Source organism: Ambystoma mexicanum, chromosome 6q, assembly GCF_040938575.1.
Source record: "Ambystoma mexicanum isolate Mex_15411 chromosome 6q, UKY_AmexF1_1, whole genome shotgun sequence".
NCBI classification, from domain to species: Eukaryota; Metazoa; Chordata; class Amphibia; order Caudata; family Ambystomatidae; genus Ambystoma; species Ambystoma mexicanum.
The window spans coordinates 433748147-433767847 of NC_090937.1; positions in this window are offsets into that span (position 1 = coordinate 433748147).

Consider the following 19701-nt stretch of genomic DNA (forward strand, 5'->3'; position numbering starts at 1 on the left):
TTGGGGTCGATAGAAGGGTCTTTTGGACTTTAGTTTATTAGTTGAAACTGCATTGGCATTTGTCAACCTTATTACTGGCAAAGGCCTCTGTGCCTCCCCCAACTCCTCTACAACACACGGAAGGTTCTTAAATTCAAGAAATAGGGCTTTGGAGTCAGCTTGGAGTTTGTTTACTATGGATCCCAAGTGGCTGCAACTTGAGCAGTCAACACAATGTGACTGCCTGCATCCAGTCAGTGCCTGGTTACTGTGGGGTGTATGATACTAACCTCACTATCAATTATCAGAGTAGACCCCTTAGCTTCCATCTGGCTAGCTGAACAGGTTTATAAGGGGACTAAACCAATTTCAAATGGGGATATTTGAAACAGGGCCTGTGTAAAAGATCACCAAATCTGGGAACTCAGGGGCCTCCACGGAATTACTGCCATTGATCATCCCTTTATTTGTCTTCACATATCCCCGCCACCCCCCCGAGCAGAGACTTTTAACATGACCCCCACAGGGATATTGTACCTTTTCCTTTCAAACTGCACTGGAGGGTTGGGTACTTGATATCCTGGAAGAATCTTGCCCACAGCAACGAGGGCAGGAAGGGATGCCTTGGGCCCGCTTAAACTCTCATGTGCCAGTTTTTTCATGGGCCTTGGCGTTAAAGCAACTTACAGCGTTAGTAGCTCTTACTACAGGAGGATCAAAATTCACACCCAGTTGTGTACGTTCAACATTGCCAACGATAGCACAATTGTTAGATGGCTTGGGGTCGCTCTCCTTCCCACTTTTCTTCCTGCTTAGTGGGATCTTATGGCGAGATTAGAAGGAATGAGGGGATCCAAATTGGGAGCCCTCCCATCCGCTGCACACTATATAATGGTGTCAATAAAGACATTCAGTGAATTGCGTTCAATTTCACAGATACGGAACATTCAATTCTGGTAAATGATACTCTCAAATACGAAAAGGTAGAAACACTTAATTCAAAAGAACAGAAATAAATATAATTCAATGATTGCAGTTGACTGTAGGTCAATTGGCATGAAATCCAAAGGAAAACAAGGAAAAATATCCACAAATTAAACTGTGCTTGGCTGACGCGTTTCGAGGTAATTCCCTCTTCTTCTTGAGCCTAGAAGCACTGTGACACAGTTGAGGTAGTTAGCAGAAAAAGAAAAAAAAGGGGGGGAAGAGAAAAATATTTTCCATAATTATGTATAGCTAACATTACAAAACACATGTTAATAGACATTGGGCCTCATTACGAGTCAGGCGTTAAGGGGTTAACAGCGCCGTAAACGGCACCGACCCTTAACACCTGATTCCGAGGTCCCTTTGCGCCATGGTGAGTTTAACGCCTGCTTTTTGCAGGCGTTAAAATCCATGGCGCTAAGGGACCATGGTGCTAATTATGCCACCGTAATTTACGGTAGCGTAATTAGCGCCTTCCCCACTTCCATTAAGCCCTATGGGGCAAAAATGGGAATGGGGAAGGGTAAAATGGGAAATGGGGATTTACCGCCCCACTCACCTTGGAATGGGGCGGTAAATCCGCCATCCACCATGGTGTAAACATAGTTTACACCATGGTGGTAAGGGTACGACCCAGGCGGTAACTTACCGCCTGGGTCGTAATGAGGCCCAATGACCAGCAGTAGTGATTGTCTAGCAACAATACAAAGTATTGAGATGGTTAGCATATGACATACTGTTCATTCAATAAGACGTTCATGGTAAGGACAAGCATTGTGTGATTACAAGACACTGTTTCAATATAAGCGGACCCGGTGAGCACCAATTAGAGAGAACATTAGTTAGCTGGGTGGTAATAGTGGCATTAAATTAGTGCAGTATCTATAGGAATGATCACTTGACAGGAAACAACCTGCTAATAAAGGTTAAAATACTAGAAGTGTGAGGAAGTGAAATATGTATATATATATATGTGTTTAAAATAGTTCTAGGGAGGCAGTGGGCCTCATTACACGGTAGGCGGTAGGGACATACCGTTACCGGTAAGGGATTACCGGTATCGGTAAATCCCCTCCCCAATCACGAACCAGACATACCGCTATTAGCGGCACCGCAAAGTACGGTGGCACTATTAGCGGCAAGTCCGTGAGCGCGCGGCCCCTCAGACCGGAAATAGCGGCATAGCGCTAATATCACGGCATCACGAGCCATGCGTACATGGCAATACCGGCATGTAGTAGACCCAAAGAACCCTTACCGGCAAGGCGCTAATACCGGCATCGCGAACCACACGTTAAAAGAGCACAGCAGAGTTCCCACCTGCCACAGGTGGACAGAATCAGCACAGGTGGAGGCAATGGAGACTGGCAGCACAAAAGAGCACACCACACCCCTCCCCACACCCATTCCCACACCAAGATGGATGCAATACTAGCAGCATTACATGGGCTAGAGGACATGATTGCAGTGCAGCAGCTACAACAACAGGCAGCACAGAGGAGACGCAGGAGGAGGAGGAGGAGGGCAAGACAGGCGCAGCAAGCACCACCAGTGCACCTAGTGATACCACAGAGGCAGCCACCAATTCCCAGGATCAGAGCCAGTCCAGTCAACCTAACCCCTGAGCAGATACACACCCTGTACCGTCTGGACTGGGATACCATCACCACCATAGTAGACATGATATACAACGACATTGAGAGTCTCATTGACATCCGTACTGCCATCCCCCCTCTACTGAAGGTAGTAACAGTGCTCCATTTCTTGGCCACAGGCACCTACCAGCATACGGTAGGTCAGATGCATGGCATATCACAACCAGTATTCTCACGCACACTGAACCAGGTGCTCGATGCCCTCCTGCAGCACACAAGTCAACACATATACATGCCACGGACTGCCCAGGAGATCTCCAACACCAAAGTTGGCTTCCATTCACTGGCAGGCATCCCAAGTTGCATCGGGGCCATCAACTGTACCCATGTAGAACTGGTGGTCCCACATGCCAATGAGGTAGTGTACCGTAACAGAAAGCAATACCACTCCATCAACGTCCAAATGGTATGTGACTCCAATAAGATCATCACACATTGCTGTGCCCGATATCCCGGTTCAACCCATGATGCAATGGTCCTGCGGAACTCGACAATACCACGATACATGGAGCGACATGCTGGACAACGTTCGTGGCTACTTGGTGAGTAGCAGGCCGACCACATGTCAGTGTGATGTGGATTGTGAGTGGGGGGGGAGATGCATACTCCAACTGGGCGTGAATGGGGGGGTGGGGGGAGATGCATACTCCAACTGGGCGTGAATGGGGGGGGGGAGATGCATACTCTAACTGGCCGTGAATGGGGGGGGGAGATGCATACTCCAACTGGGCGCGAACTGGTGTCATGAGAAGAATGGACATACATATTTGCATCACTGTACAGTGAGGCAGCCCACAATGGACCAGAGACAAAACCACATGCTGGAAGTGAGTGCCACGGCAAACATATCAATCCATTACGCCAAACAGGCCATTCCAAACAACATGCACACCGCACAACACACCATTCCCCCCATTACACAAATCAGCAACATGCATATCAAAATCACAACTGAAATGTACGCTGAACAACATCAGAAATGGTCCGCGCACATGAGTGCATACAAATGGATCCCCTGTAGCCATTGTGGTGAGGCACACCCGTACCCCACCACAGAATTGCCATCAAACAGCATGGGGACATCAACTAAGGAATGGCAGTGTACTAGCAGTGTGGCACTAACGTTGCCAGGGCCAGGAAACACAAATCACTTAAACTCTGGCGGGACATGGCAATCCCTGCTGTATGCATGCATGGTGCATGTCCACTTGCAAGGACCACCTCACCTTCCCACATTGCAGTTACCCTGATTGCCATGCGTGCTTGGATCAGTGGATGTCGTTGAATATGCAATGTTTGTTTGTGTGATATGTGCACGCTCCACATTATGTAGACACTTACACATACCCATTGTTGCACCCATGCAGGTGATGCAGGTTATCCCCTGAAGAGGTGGCTCCTTACCCCTGTGCGGAACCCACAGAACAGGCACGAAGATGACTACAATCATGCACACACCCGTACCCGCGTGGTGATCGAGCAGACATTCGGCCTATTGAAGGAACGCTTCCGGTGCCTCAGCAGGTCGGGCGGGGCACTCCTGTACGGGCATGAGAAGGTGGCCAAGATCACCATGGCATGTGTCATGCTTCACAATATGTGTATCAGACGGAATGTGCCAATGCCCCCTGACATAGAACTGCGACCACCGTCTGAGGATGATGACGGGGATGAGGATGGAGGAGAGGGGGCTGCAGGTCATGCAGGTGGCGATGCCCATGAGGGACGTGCTGTGCGGCAGCACCTGATAGACCATTGTTTCTGATGCACATGGATTAGGAGGGTGCAATTGGTGTTCAGCTCAGGGCACGGGGTGTATGGAGGACATAAACACAGTGCACCCTTCAACTATAAAGCACACATACACAATGATCAATGTCCAGTCATGTGATTATCCATGCCATTACGTGTGTATTGAGCATTATGACATTCAAACGTGCATGTACCCTCCACCCCAACAACCCTCACCCCCCTCCCCCACAACTCCCCCAAACACCCTCACCCCCCTCCCCCCACAACTCCCCCAAACACCCTCACCCCCCTCCCCCCACAACTCCACCGAACACCCTCACCCCCCTCCCCCCACAACTCCACCGAACACCCTCACCCCCCTCCCCCCACAACTCCACCGAACATGGTGTGCACATCAGTGCTGCATTAGTTCCCAAGTGTCAACAGGGACAGGCTGGCCCTACTTCCCTCCTCCACTACCACCATTGGGGGGTTGTGAGTCTGACCGCAGCAAGGACCGGCTGGACCTGCGCAGGATGGTTGTCTGGTCGGAGCTAGTAGACGAGGGGGTGGCTGGTTGATCTGCTCCCTGTGAGTGACGCATGCTCTCCATCGCCTCAGCAATGCGCGTTAGGACCTGCCTCACAGCGGCCATCTCGTCACATAGGCGCGTCGTGTTGCTGTCCATGGCAGCTTTCATGTCCCTTGACAACACCCGGATCTCCTCCCTGGTCGAGGCAGCCTCGCTCACTTGCCGGGCAACCAGGGCATTGAGCTCCTCCTGGCGCTGGCGTATCAGGCTCATGGTGTCGTCTGCGGCCCTGCCCCTGTTACTCCTCGGCGCAGCTTGCTGCATGTGGCCGACATCAGGTGAGCTCGCCACGGGACTGAATGACCCATCCATTGCATCTCCGGCATGCACCTCATGGATGCTGCCATTGGATGTGTTGCATGGGCTGTGGAGTGGGGACAGCTGGGTGCTGGGTGTACGCTGCCCTTCCGGTGTCGGACATGGGTCGTCCACATCACTCATAGGTGCCGTGGCTGCTGCTTCCCCGACGGAGCTATTGGCTGCGGACGGCGTGCCTTCTGGCACTGGCTCCTGAGTGGTGGGGGTGGGTGGTGGGGGTGCTGCCACAGTGTCGGATGGCATTTCGACCCTTGGTGTGGTCGTTGCATGGGTGGCTTTTGAACGCTGGGCCACTCCAGATATCCCAGTGCCCCTCGATGTACTGGGCCTGGTGCCTGCATCCTTTCCCTTGGCCTGCTTTTTGGATGGTGGGGCCTGCATTGCAGAGTCCAGCTCCTCACTGTCAGATTGTGACCCTGTGGGGGAGCAAGACAGGGATAACATCAGTGATGGGTGAACGTGCATCATGCATATGTTGTTGTTGCTGCAGTTCTTTGGATTTGGACATCTAGTTTGGGCCTGCAGGTTGTTGGCCAGATGGGTGGGTCATCCGGACATGTGTCAGGGTGACACGTGTGTGAGGTGCTGCATGCATGTGGTTGTGTGGGGATGTGCAGGGCATATATGCAGGGTTGTGTACATGTGTGTGTGATGACCCCATCCATTAGCTGATTCCCAATTCACATTTGGGGGAGGGACTCATGCTTGGCATTGCTGTGTTTTGCGTGGTCACTCACCTCCGTCTGACGTTGTTGCCAAACCACACTCCATTCGGCCCACTCCCTCGATGGATTCTATGCCAATGGTGCTGGCACATGTCTCCTCCCACTCCTGCATCTTCATCGGGGATCCACCTCCGCCTCCTATGCCCATGGCCAGATTCCTGTTGGCCGATAAAATGCTGCGTACACGGAGGCGCAGATCATCCCACCGCTTGCGCACGTCCTTTACGGTGCGGGGGGTGGAGCCCACCGCACTGACTTTCTGCGCCACCTCAGCCCAGATTTCCTTTTTTCTCAGGAGTGCCGGGCGCCGCATGTCGCTAGCGAACACTACGTCTGCATTTGCAGCCAGGGTGTCTGCCAGCATTTTCAATTCCTCGTTTGAGAAGCGTTCTTTGCGCTGGCGCGCATCGGCTTTCTTTAGGGCCTTGGGCATTGTTTGTTCTTGTGGGATGTGGTTTTGCCAGTCGTGGTGTTGCTGCAGGTCCTGAGTGCAGGGGATGGCAATGGATTGTGTTTTTAAAGATGGCCGCCGGGCTCTTTCCCGTTCCGGTGCGATGACGCTATTTCCGGTTCTGGTGTTTTACGGTGACCGCTAATAGCAGTGACCGCTAACAGCAGTGACCGCTAATAGCGTGCAGCATGAGGGCGGAGGTGCTATCAGCACTTTGGTCGGTGCCGGTAAGGTGCTTTTGCGCCATGGCGGTAGGGTCATTTACCGGCATGGCCCTACGCGCGTGTCCGCTAACTCGTAATGGAACGCTATTAGCGGTCTCCTACGATGGCGGACACGCTAATAGCGCCATGACGGTAAATCACATTTTTTAGCGCCTACCGTGTAATGAGGCCCAGTAACTCATTAGGCCGATAGTTGTATGGTAAAAAATAGGTTTAATAACTCACATGTCTCAAGAGATGGATAGTAGTGTCTATCTCTTGTCGTGAGGTGGAACAATCCTTGCATCGAAGCAAATAAAATACCAATGTATTCAACTGTGTTAGGTAAACATAACTACTTCTGTAAAGGTGAAAAAAATAAAGAAAATGATGCATTGCAACTGACAGCTATTAAGTGACTGATCGGTGTATACTAATCCATAATACTGCCATGACTGGGGTTATTGAAATCAAGGGTAAAAAGAAACTCACTCTTGCAACAGTCCCCACGGGCACTTGAATGCAGAGGAAGCGTAGCTGAGAATTTCATGAGCAACGTGATATGCAGCTTTTGTATTTTCTTGCGAGTCCGTAGTATTCTGCGTGCTCTAAAAAGAGGGGAGTGCAGGTATGAGCTATGTATTGAAGACAAACACTGGTCGGGAAAAAGGTACATCTAAATGTACTTCAAATACCTGATGCGGTCTGATGGAAACTCAGCGTCGGAAATGGCACAGGACGTGCTGGTAGCTTCATGAACGGTCGTAGAAGCCGTTACTTAATGGATGTATTAAGGTTCGCTGTCCTACGGAAAGAAGTCGTTCCCATGCAGTCGACCTTAAACGATATCTGTAAGGAAACGAACAAATTTAGATGCTGGCGAGATCGCAAAGTAAGCGCCGCTAAATGGTATGTAAAAATGGAATGAATACCTGTTGCCAAGTAAAGTATGCTGTGTCTGGTACAGGTTGCACTCTGGAGAGCGTGGCGGTTGCCACGGTGATCAAGATCAGTGTATCACGTGGTGTTGGCTATCATGTAGGTCTAGAAAGGTCAAAGGCTGAAAGAGTAATAGAAACTAGAGGCGGACTGGATGCATTAAGTGACTAGAGTGGGTTCCATGTTGAAAGGGGCACTCTCAGCTAAAAAACCATTTGAATTCTAAACATCAAACTAATGCTCTTGATTGGTGTGAAGCGGGTGCTCTTTCACAATGAACAGTAATTACCTACCTTAAAGTTATGTTACTGATGGAGTGTCCCATGACAATGGAATCGTCGTTGCAATGCTTATTAATGTCATAGAATGACAAAATACATTCGAGCTAGTAAACAATCACCGTATTGAAGTTTATACTTTATGTTGGAGATATAATTCCAGATACATCAAAAATGAAGATCTAAAGATGATAAAAAACATCCTAAATGCTTATACAGTAAGGTTAATGTAGTGATATACAATACTTGTACCGTGTCGTCATGGCGACAATATGTGATGTTGTTACTAGAGTTACACCGCTGGGTCATCGTCTGATTTGCTGGGAAGTCCTCTAATGTTGAGAACCAGGGTTCATAATGTAAAACAGAAGAACAGTATGTTAGTAATTCGAAATGGGTAAAGAGCAAACATGTTCATAAGAGTTACAATCTCTGAGATCAACATGTGACCTCCAAGTGGAATAAAGTCAAGTAGTCATCTGGTTCAGATGAAGCATCATAGTGAGAATTCTTCATTTAGACCTTTAAGATCTAATGTATCAAGTAGTGGATCCAATACTTCTCACGTCTTGATAAGATTGATTGATAAACACCTCCTCTATGGGGACGTTTCCCCACTTCCAAAATCTGGAATTTTAGTTGAGCTATAGAGTGACTGTTTTCTAAGAAATATATTACCAGTGGTGACTTAGTATTTTTGCATCGGATTGTTGATTTGTGCTCGGTCCAACTCTCCTTGGCTGGTCTGGTTGTCTGGCCGATGTACAGAAGTCCACACAGGCATTTAATGGAGTAGATTACTCCTGGTGTGAGGCATGTTGTGTAATCTTTCAATTTAATTTTCTTCCCGGTCTGGGGATGGTTGATGGAGTCACCTTTGATCACGTTGTTGCAATGCGAACAAGACAGACACGGGAAGGTGCCTTTTCTTTTTGTTGTTAGAAATTGTTGTTTTTCTTTGGGCAGTCTCCCCGCCTTTCCCAGTTTATCACGTAATCTATGGTCTCTCTTAAATGCCATCATCAGCGCTTTAGGAAACAGTTTGTGGAGAGTTGGGTCAATTTGGAGTATTCCTCAGTGTTTCCTAATTGTCTTGCTAATTTGGAAGCTCTGACGGGAGAATTTGGATATATATAAGAGTGGTGATTCCTTCTCTTTACTTTTCACAGATAATAATTGTTCCTTAGTTCTCAGTTCAGACCTTTCCTTAGCCTCACTCAATATCGAGGCAGGGTACCCTCTTGATTAAAATTTGTCAATCAGTTTGGAGCAATCTGTGTCTAGTCCTGCTGGCTCTGATATGATCCTTTTAAGTTTCAACATCTGGCTGAATGGAAGACTCTTGAGCATTGCTTTTGGGTGAACACTTGTGAAGTGGAGGAGATTATTGGCATCTGTTGGTTTGTGGTAGACCGATGTGGATAGAGTGTTGTTCTTGATCTCTATAGTTACATCCAGAAAATGTAGTAATGGCCTGCCTACCTCCATGGCGAATTTGATATTGTCATGTAGTGATTTAAGGTATTCCAAGAATAATAACAAATCTTCCTCTGGGCCACACCATATGCCAAAAATGTTGTCAATAAAACGCTTCCACATCAGTATGCATGCAGACCACCGGGGGTGATCTAATACAAATTTCTTTTCAAAGCGATACATAAATGTATTCGCATATACTGGGGCCATAGAAGACCCCATGGACGTACCTGTTGTCTGTAAGAAAAATGTGTTTTGAAATCTGAAGTAACTGTTGCATAATATCAAATTGAGTAGTTCCAAAATAAGTTCTGGGTTGCCACTGGAAGATGGAGAATTAAGAAGAAGCCATTCAACTGACTCAATCCCTTCCCTATGGGGAATGGAAGTATACAGGCTACAGACATCCATACTAAAAAGTATGCAGTCTGAGTCTAGGGCTTTAACCTCATTGATGCAATTTAGAAAATTGGTGGTATCCCTTAGATAAGTGGGGATTCTTTGTATCAGAGGTTGAAGGGAGCGATCAATGTAGATAGCAAGGGGGTCAAAAATACTATCAGTTCCCGGCTACTATTGGTCTGAGATGTGGAGAGTCTTGATTTTTATGGATCTTTGGAAGACCATAGAAAACAGGTGTTATAGGATGTTGATTGAGAAGGAATCTGCTCATTTTCTCGCTGATCCATTCATTTTCAAGCGCTTCATTAATTGTTCTTTCAATGATCGCCTTAATCCTGTATACGAGATCACCATCAAGTTTGGTGTATGTAGATGAGTCGTTTAAGAGAGTCATGCATTTTTTGGTGTAGTCGTCGGTGTCCATGACTACGATGGCTCCACCTTTTTCCGCTGGTTTAATTGTGATCTTATCATCTTTGGCTAATGCTTCAATATGATCTAGTTGGTAATTTTTGATGTTATGGGGTGTGGTCCTTTGATAATTCATTCTTTTGAGATCAGTGAGTACATTCTTCTCAAACAGATCCAAAATCAAATTCTGGGTAGGAGGAGCAAAGTAACTCTTTGGGCAGAGTTCTAGCTTATCGTCAGCCAATTGTGTAGGTTACGTGTTGCAGTCTGAATCAAAGAAAATTTGGAGACAGAGTTTCCTAAGTAATCTGTGTAAACATATCTTCTCTTCAAATAGCGATGTATTGCTAGTGGGAACAAACGACAGCCCTCGATTGAGCATGGGAAATTGTCCTCCTGTCAGAATTTTACTTGAGATATTGACCACTAGGTTCTCACTCATTTGTTTTTTTTCTTTGATTTTTGCTTGCCACGCCTTGTTTTTCTTTTGATTTTTCTCAGAGGCCTAAAAAAGCTCCTCCTGAGGATCCTACTGTTACTGGTTCAGTTTATCTTGAGGGGCTCACTCCTCGTGGTTCTGCAATATTGTTATTGTCAAGGTCTTCGGTTCTTGGTCTCTGAGATCCTTCAGTACCAATAGGATCCCCAATACTGCTGTTACTGCTACTAGTGTTGAATTTAGTCGGATTAGGATTATGCAGTCTCCCTCTATTCTGGTTACGGTGGTGATAATATTCCTGCCAATTATATACGATGTCGTTTAAATAATCAAAAGTGTCTCGTTTTAATTTCCTTAGTTTACGTTGTTCAATATCAGCCTCATATCCTGTGAGCTTTGAATTAACCTCCTCTAGGAGATCCGACAGTTCTTGTTCCGTTTTAAATTCCAGGAGTTGTGTTTTTAATGCAGTAATGTCTGTGTCAATTGTTGTCAAAGATTTTGAGAGTTCCTCAATGGTGAGTAAAATTAAGTAAAGCGAGTTCTTATTCAGGATCTGATCCCACTTCGCTATGAACGCTTTGCTTTCACTACACAGAGTTGGCCTAACATACACTCTTAATCCTCTAGGGATCCTTTGTGATTTCAAGTATTGCACAAGTGTTGTCGCATGGAGTTTCTAAGATATTTCACATCTTATGAGTTTTTCCAATTGTGATATTAATTTATCTGGATTTGTTTTGCTCAGTAAGGTGTTATCTGTGTCCTTTATTAAGGATAGAATCCGTGTTGCTTCTTTTTCATCGAACGCCAATGTGGTGGCGTGTTTATCGTTAGTTCATTAATTCGTGAGAAGGACATATTAAGTTGTTAGGAAAAGGGAATTTCTTTTACAGGTGCTACCGAAAGGAAAGTGTGCCACACTGTGCACAGGTTATAGATACGGCAGTATTATAGGCCCTGTGTTTAGTTGTGGTATCTGAAGTTATGTTTTGTGGTGAGGTGTCCCGAAATAGTTGAAACATGTGGAAGATCAGAAAGGTACTGTGGTAGAAGTGAGGTCAGCATGTTAACATAGCAGAAGTGTGACTATGTTGGATGATAAGGCCTACTACATGATGAACAGAATAGAACTCAGGCCCTGATGTGGAGCTGCGGCTCTGTATAGCTGAGCTCCAAAAACAAATCCTCTTTCCCATTTACCAGGAGAGAAGCCAAGGTCAGAGGCACCTGTGGGGAACAGATAAACACTAATTATATTCAGGTGCAGGGCCTGGACATGGTAGAAATGGAATGTTTACTGTGGGGAGAGAAGGAAGGGATGGAGCCTTTGAAGGACAACTTCATGAGAATAGGGCATACAGTTGTGTGATGCCAATGAGCAAGTAGACAATTTAGTGCACTAGTGCCCCCATTCATGGAGCAGTCATCCCATTTGAATTACAGGTAGTCTCACTACTAAAGCAAATACATCCCTAAAGTTCAGACACAAGAGCAGTGCCCCAGTCACGTCATAACTGGGCAGCTGGGGTTTGAAGGAGATATGGGAGAAGCCATTCCTGGAACGTTCCATGATTTGGGATAGGAGGAGCAGAGGTGATGCCAATACATTCAATACAAGATCAGGGGTGCAGCTTGTGTGCGCCACAGAGTCTGGTATAATGAGAAGTCCTAATGTCTTATCAAAGCAGAGTTGGCCTGACCCGGAAGTGGGAAAGGAAAAGGTCATTAGTGGAATAAGAAAACTGAAATTGCTATTTAAAATGATATATATGAAGATGTATATGGGATTATGTGGTTTATCTACCACTATTCTATAAAGTTTTACACCTTTAACCAAGAGGTGGAGATCTCAGAAACGTGCAGTGGCAGATAATCCCTGCTATTCTATCCAGCAACTCAAATTCTCAAAGTGCATTTTGCCATTCTATTTGCTCATTGCGTCTTTTTTGTTTGGAAAATAACATTTCTGTTCCAGTTTTAATTGTTTATGATCAATAAGTGATTGGTTTCTACCTATCACTCTCAAAAACATGGTTCAGAAAAAATCATTAAATGTATCCCCAGCTTGTACAAAATGTTTAACCATGGGTGCGCTTTCGATGACATTTATCAGACAAATGCTGTGTTCTACCATTCATGTCTTTACTTTACGTTTGGTCTTCCCAAAGTATCATAGTCCAAAAGGGACATTAAATCATTTAAATTACATTCGTTGTTTCACAGTTTGTTAGGTCGTTTTGATGCCATGCATGTGCTAAACTAATGTCTATACTTGTACTCTTTTGGTTTGTCCGCACATTGTACAATTGCTACAGGGATAATTGCCCTACAGCTCTCAAATGGCTCTTGTAGACACAAGTTTATCTCAGATATCATATTTCATATTTAGCCTAAAAAGGTTTTTTTTTAAAAAGGTGAAACTAATCAAATGTTACTAGAATGCCAATTTACTGTCGCTTTTTTTCAATTTTTTTCTAACGATCACCCTGATTTTGATAGATATGTTGGAAAATGTGGTTACACATACCAGCGTGTCATTGGTGGTGTCTTTGTCGCAGGATTTAGTAATGCAACCCTTTTATAATAATAAAACATATTTTACCCAAAATCCCCAAATCTATGTGTAGCCCACCTGGATAGCCAATTGTCTCGGGTCAGTCTTCAGTACTTGAGCCTCTCTCGAAATACTTCATAGCATCATACAGAAATTGGAAAATCAACCTTTCAATCCCAATAACAACATTCTACTATGTTTAAACATAAAGGGCTCATTACAAGCTTGCCGGTATTCTGGTGGTAAATATGCCAGGATACTGGCAAATGGAATCACTGACACCGCCACTTGGTCAGGTGGTATTACCACTGGAGGTATTACTTGTGAGGGTAATGCCACTTCACTACAAGTGGGGGTTTCCCAGTGTTAATACACATTTAATTGTCTGTATTACTTCCACTGATATTACTGGATGGCAATGGTATTGCGGCATGATATAGACTGTTATGAGCGCAATGACATCATCACATACGTAACCTAGTGATGTCATTACAGTTGGGCATGAGTCCATTGGGATTTAACGCTCATCTAAATATGGAGAAAAATGGTGGCTCATAAGAAAATGTATGATCTGCAACTTTAGCTTTTAGATATCTGCTTCTTGTCCGTACCTGGGGGTTGCAGACCTGGAACTTTTTGTTGGGGTAACATTGTTCTAACAATGCCCAAACAGGGTGGAGTTAATATTTATTATGTCATTCCGCAGTGCAGCATTTTAGTCTAAATAGGCTAACAAGTCATTAGACCTGGCATTTTATTCTATAATTAGGATTTTTTTCTTTTAAGTTTCCAAGTTTTTTTAAGTCTTCATTTTTATTTTTTGCTTTTGCCTGAGCGTTTGAGTGGTGAGGGATGCTCCACTCGTGGGGACCATTGCAGCATGACTAAACGTAATGCAACCAAATTCCCTCCTTATGCACAGACTGGGAAAAGTTTGGCTGTCTAATACTCACATATTGAGGAGGCTAATGCCATGATTAATGAAATAGCCTCCTTGTTATATGATATTGCGCCAACATTTGCACGCCAATCTAGTCTGCCATCTCGCCATTTCAACATGGAACCCACTCTAGTAACTTACTGCATCCAGTCCGCCTCTAGTATCTATTACTCTTTCAGCCTTTGACCTTTCTAGCCCTACATGATAGCCAACACAACGTGGTACATTGATACACTGATCTTGATCACCGTGGCAACCGCCACGCTCTCCAGAGTGCAACCTGTACCAGACACAGCGTACGCTACTTGGCAACAGGTATTCATTCCGTTTTTACATACCACTTAGAGGCGCTTACTTTGCGATCCCGCCAGCATCTAAATCCGTTCGTTTCCTTACAGATGTCGTTCAAGGGCCACTGCATGGGAACGACTTCGTTCCGTAGGACAGCAAACCTTAATACATCCATTAAGTAACGGCTTCTACAACCGTTCATGAAGCAACCAGCACGTCCTGTGATTATAATGTCATAAACACAAAAAATGTCACCCAAAAATATGCTGGGTTGACAAATTGGTTCCAATTCCATACGTAATGACAGTAAGAAATACACAGTATATATGCAATTGAATAGTAATATGTTACATAACGTACATTTACGTATACATACCAATTCCAGTGTTTGAAAACAATGGCAACGCGTTGTGTATATATATAAAAATAACGACAGAGATTCAGGGAGGGGGGAAGGGGTGGATCATAAGGTTGACAAATAATGCACAAGAATGGTTAGAAACCATGATACATACTGCTCCGAATAAATGGCATGATTGCGCTGAATGTTTGGTGTGAAAAAAAGCCGGGACGCACAAACGTGACTTTGCAGGTAAACCCTTGGGGGGGACCACCAGAACCCACCCATGTGTTTCAGCCAATCGCACTCTGATGCGCTGCTCAAACCGAATGCACGGAGGCATACATATTTTTCAATTTATTCGTTTTTGGGTGTTAAAGCACACCTCTTCGGCATTAAGAACATGACTAGTTTTACAATCGGAGGCTTAAAACCATGTACATAGAATAGTAAAGACTGTACTATTTTATTTTACGAACGAAACATGGCCCTATAGAATTTATAATTCTGGCTGCATTTGTGGGTATCTGAGCGCGGGCACCCGCATGAGCTGCATAAGCACAGGATGTATTTGGAACACTAAGCACCCGATAATGGCGACTGGTCTTCCATATAGGATTATGAACGAATTAGGTCTATCGAAATAACATACTATCTGATGTCCTCCACACGAGTTCTACTGAGATAATCCGTTTTCTAATGTCTTCTCCATCAGGTGTTTGGGATTTGAACCCAGTTATTACTCGCTGTATTAAAGAAATACGACTTTAAGAAGGAACATGGGGTAAGCTAGATGTACGGCTTTTTTTCACACCAAACATTCAGTGCAATCATGCCATTTATTCGGAGCAGTATACGTAAATGTACGCTATGTAACATATTACTATGCAATTGCATATATACTGTGTATTTCTTACTGACATTACGTATGGATTTGGAACCAATTTGTCAACCCGGCATATTTTTGGGTGACATTTTTTGTGTTTATGACATTATAATCTGGATTGATTACACACTTTCGATTTACTTTAAATTTGGTTTGGGTTCAATGATTGCGTATAAATCATTGTTAACATCATATCTTCCATCTTTTATTTTTTATTTATTTTCTTGTTTTAATTTGTTATTGTTGATCTGGTCTAATTAGACATGCCCTGATTTGAGAAAGGCACTTTTGCAGAAACACGTGTCATGCTTAAAGGGCAACTGTAAATAAATACACCAGCATTGGACCATCGTTTGGTACTTATTTATTTTGGCGCAGTAATAAGGTGTGCCTCAAGTCACTTCTTCTACATTTAGATGTACCTTTTTCCCGACCAGTTTTTGTCTTCAATACATAGCTCATACCTGCACTCCCCTCTTTTTAGAGCATGCACTCCCCTCTTTTTAGAGCACGCAGAATACTACGGACTCGTAAGAAAATACAAAAGCTGCATATCACGTTGCTCATGTAAAATTCTCAGCTGCGCTTCCTCTGCATTCAAGTGCCCATGGGGACTGTTGCAAGAGTGAGTTTCTTTTTACCCTTGATTTCCATAACCCCAATCATGGCAGTATTATGGATTAGTATACACCGATCAATCACTTAATAGCCGTCAGTTGAAATGCATCTTTTTCTTTATTTTTTCACCTTTACAGAAGTAGTTAGGTTTACTTAACACAGCAGAATACATTGGTATTTTATTTGCTTCGATGCAAGGATTGTTCCACCTCACGACAAGAGATAGACACTACTATCCATCTCTTGAAACATGTGAGTTATTAAACCTATTTTTTAGCATACAACTATCGGCCTGATGAGTTACTGCCTCCCTAGAACTATTTTAAACACATATACATATATATATATACATATTTCACTTCCTCACACTTCTAATCCTTTAACCTTTATTAGCAGGTTGTTTCCTGTCAATAATTTAATGCCACTATTACCACCCAGCTAGCTAATGTTCTCTCTAATTGGTGCTCACCGGGTCTGCTTATATTGAAACAGTGTCTTGTAATCACATGATGCTTGTCCTTACCATGAACGTCTCATTGATTGAACAGTATGCCATATGATAACCATCTCAATACTTTGTATTGTTGCTAGACAATCACTACTGCTGGTCATTGTCTCTTAACATGTGTTTCGTAATGTTAGCTATACATAATTATGGAAAATATACCCACAATAGTTACTTTTTCTCTCCCCTCCCCCTTTTTTATTTTTCTACTAACTACCTCAACTGTGTTACAGTGCTACTAGGCTCAAGAAAAAGAGGGAATTACCTCGAAACGCGTCAGCCAAGCACAGTTTAATTTGTGGATATTTTTCCTTGTTTTCCTTTGCATTTTATGCCAATTGACCTACAGTCAACTGCAATCATTGAATTATATTTATTTCTGTTCTTTTGAATTAAATGTTTCTACCTTTTCGTTTTTGAGAGTATCATTTAGCAGGCTTGAATATTCCGTATCTGTGAAATTGAACGCAATTCACTGAATGTCTTTATTGACAACATTATATAGTGTGCAGGGGACGGGAGGGCTTCCAATTTGGACGTTTGTTATTCTTTCTCAGTTGCTATATGTGATCATCTAATATGTGTTGAACCTAACTAAAATCAATACATGCAGCTTTTGTCATTCAAGCCTACTTGCTCACACAGTGGTACATTCTAATAGGTTTTTTCAGCCTGAATCATCCTGCTGGCTGGGATGCTGTACATGTGTTCCATCATGACCCCCTTTAGTTAATACTCCATTAACTAACCCTGCTGTCTCCTTCCTTCTATAGTCATCATTCTTGGGTACCCACTCCCTGCATACCTGTCATAAACGCCCCTCCTTGGGCATATTCTGGGGTACCGTCATAAATTAACATCCTCCATCTCCTGCTAAATCAACCCAGTGCTCTCAGTCTGGTGGGGGTTGGTCTAGGTGCCCAGGGGTCCAAAAGCCTGCTCTATCTTCACCATCCCTAGAACCCTGTCCCCTTTATCAGTCTGAGTGTACTTGTGTTTTGTGAGAGGAGGAGCTCTATTCATTGTTATTGACACCATCATCATTGCACTCTTCAGCAGGGTCTTCGTACAACATCTCAGGATCATCTGACATGAACAAAAAAGTAGAGCTGAAAAACCACGATAGAGACCAACAGCTTTACGGCTATTTCTAACCATGACGGGGCCTACAAGCACAATTAATTGAACCAGTCATCAGCATTTATGCCTGCTTCTTTTTCCCTGGCAATCCTTAAATTATGATGAGCCCTAATTACATGGTTTAGAGACCCATTGTCCACATCATTTGGAGGGATAGACGTTCATCTAGACAGACCAATTTTATCGTACATGCCCCCTCCATGGCCTTGAGCAAATCCATAAAGTATCTGTTCTGGAGGGTCATGAGCCTTATTGCCCGTTATTCAGTCTTTATCGAATTAAGAGCTTGCTCAGTTTGGTTTGACTACTGAAACATCTCCCACATGGTGATCTGCAGCCACTTGGCATTGGCACCAGGAGGGAGTTGAAACAAATCTTAAACTTAGTGAATAATTTGTATAGATCTGGATCCCTTTTAATTTATCGGGGGAGTCTTTAGACAGATAATTATTTATTTCTGAAGACAAAGTCATAGTGAGCGAAGGGCAAGCTTTTCCGATGGGGGCTTAGATGGGTCTGGGGGTAGCACATTTATAATAGTCAAATGGGCATCAGGAACTACCAGAACTGCTCAGTGCAAGGTGGTCAGTGAATGTAAGCCCCTCCATGTATATTGTCCACACACCCAGTACACATCCATTAACACTGATGTGCCTTCGGTCAAGCCAGGAAGAAAAGTGTTTTATTACAATGAATGTTTGTTCCTACAGGTACAGTGCCATTTCCTTGGAAGCAAAAGGAATACTCCACTGACCTCTGTAATTTTGCAAGTGTCTCACTGAATTCAATCCATGTCAGTTTTGGCACACAATTTCCCCATGTCCTGCCACAGTTTCTCTTTGACATGTGCCACTACATCTTCTGAAAAACTCAAGTAAGCCCCCAACTGCACAGCTCACTACTCCTGCGGCACCATCTATCATTGGAAAATAATGCTCCTTCCATCTTCAGCAATATGTTTTATTTTACAACAGGCTTTTACTTTCTTCTTGGCACATTTTTCATCATCTATGTTCATTATTACTGCTTGTACCTGGTGCCCTTGGAAACAAAACATCATAATCTGCATAGGGTCAGGTGTACGAGACAATAGACTATGAAAGGCAGCATTTCCAGAGGTATAAACAACTTGGGTGCGCTGGTCGCATGAGGTATCAAAGAGCACACATAGCAGCTCTCGTTGAATCCCTCCCTCGTCACTTTGTGCATATGACTATACCACATGTTTTCCAATTTGGGGTGGTGCACATCTGCCACATTATCCAGTATTACCTCTTTCTATGCTATCTCTACCTGAGTTTCCCTACTGTTCTGTGCCATCCCCAGAGATACATATCTGTCATTTTCATTTCCATACCCCCCTTTACATGGCCCAATCATATAAATCCAAATAAAATAACCACACAAAAACACTATACCTACTCCAAAAGGAAATAAACATATAAAACATAACAAATATATTACACAAAGCTTGTAGCACTGAACCTGCAGAAGGATAGAATAAACTGGAAAACATGCAGAACATTTATACTTTGCATCATATTATAAGGATTGATCAATTGTAGCATCATAAAGAAACGTGTTGCAAAGTATACTTTAAATTACTCAATGATATGTTCATTATGGGGAGAAGGTGGAGTGGTACCGGGTGCTCTACGAACCTTGGATAAGTGGACCCAATATTGAACCACTTCACCTGAACTGGAAAGGGGTTAGTGAACACAACCGTGAACGGGCCCTAGAAACATTGTTTACTCCAACGCTGTACAAAATTCCTGATGTGCACCCAATCCCTGTGGTAATGTTGAGGTGCTGGTAACTTCATTTCATCTGTCAGT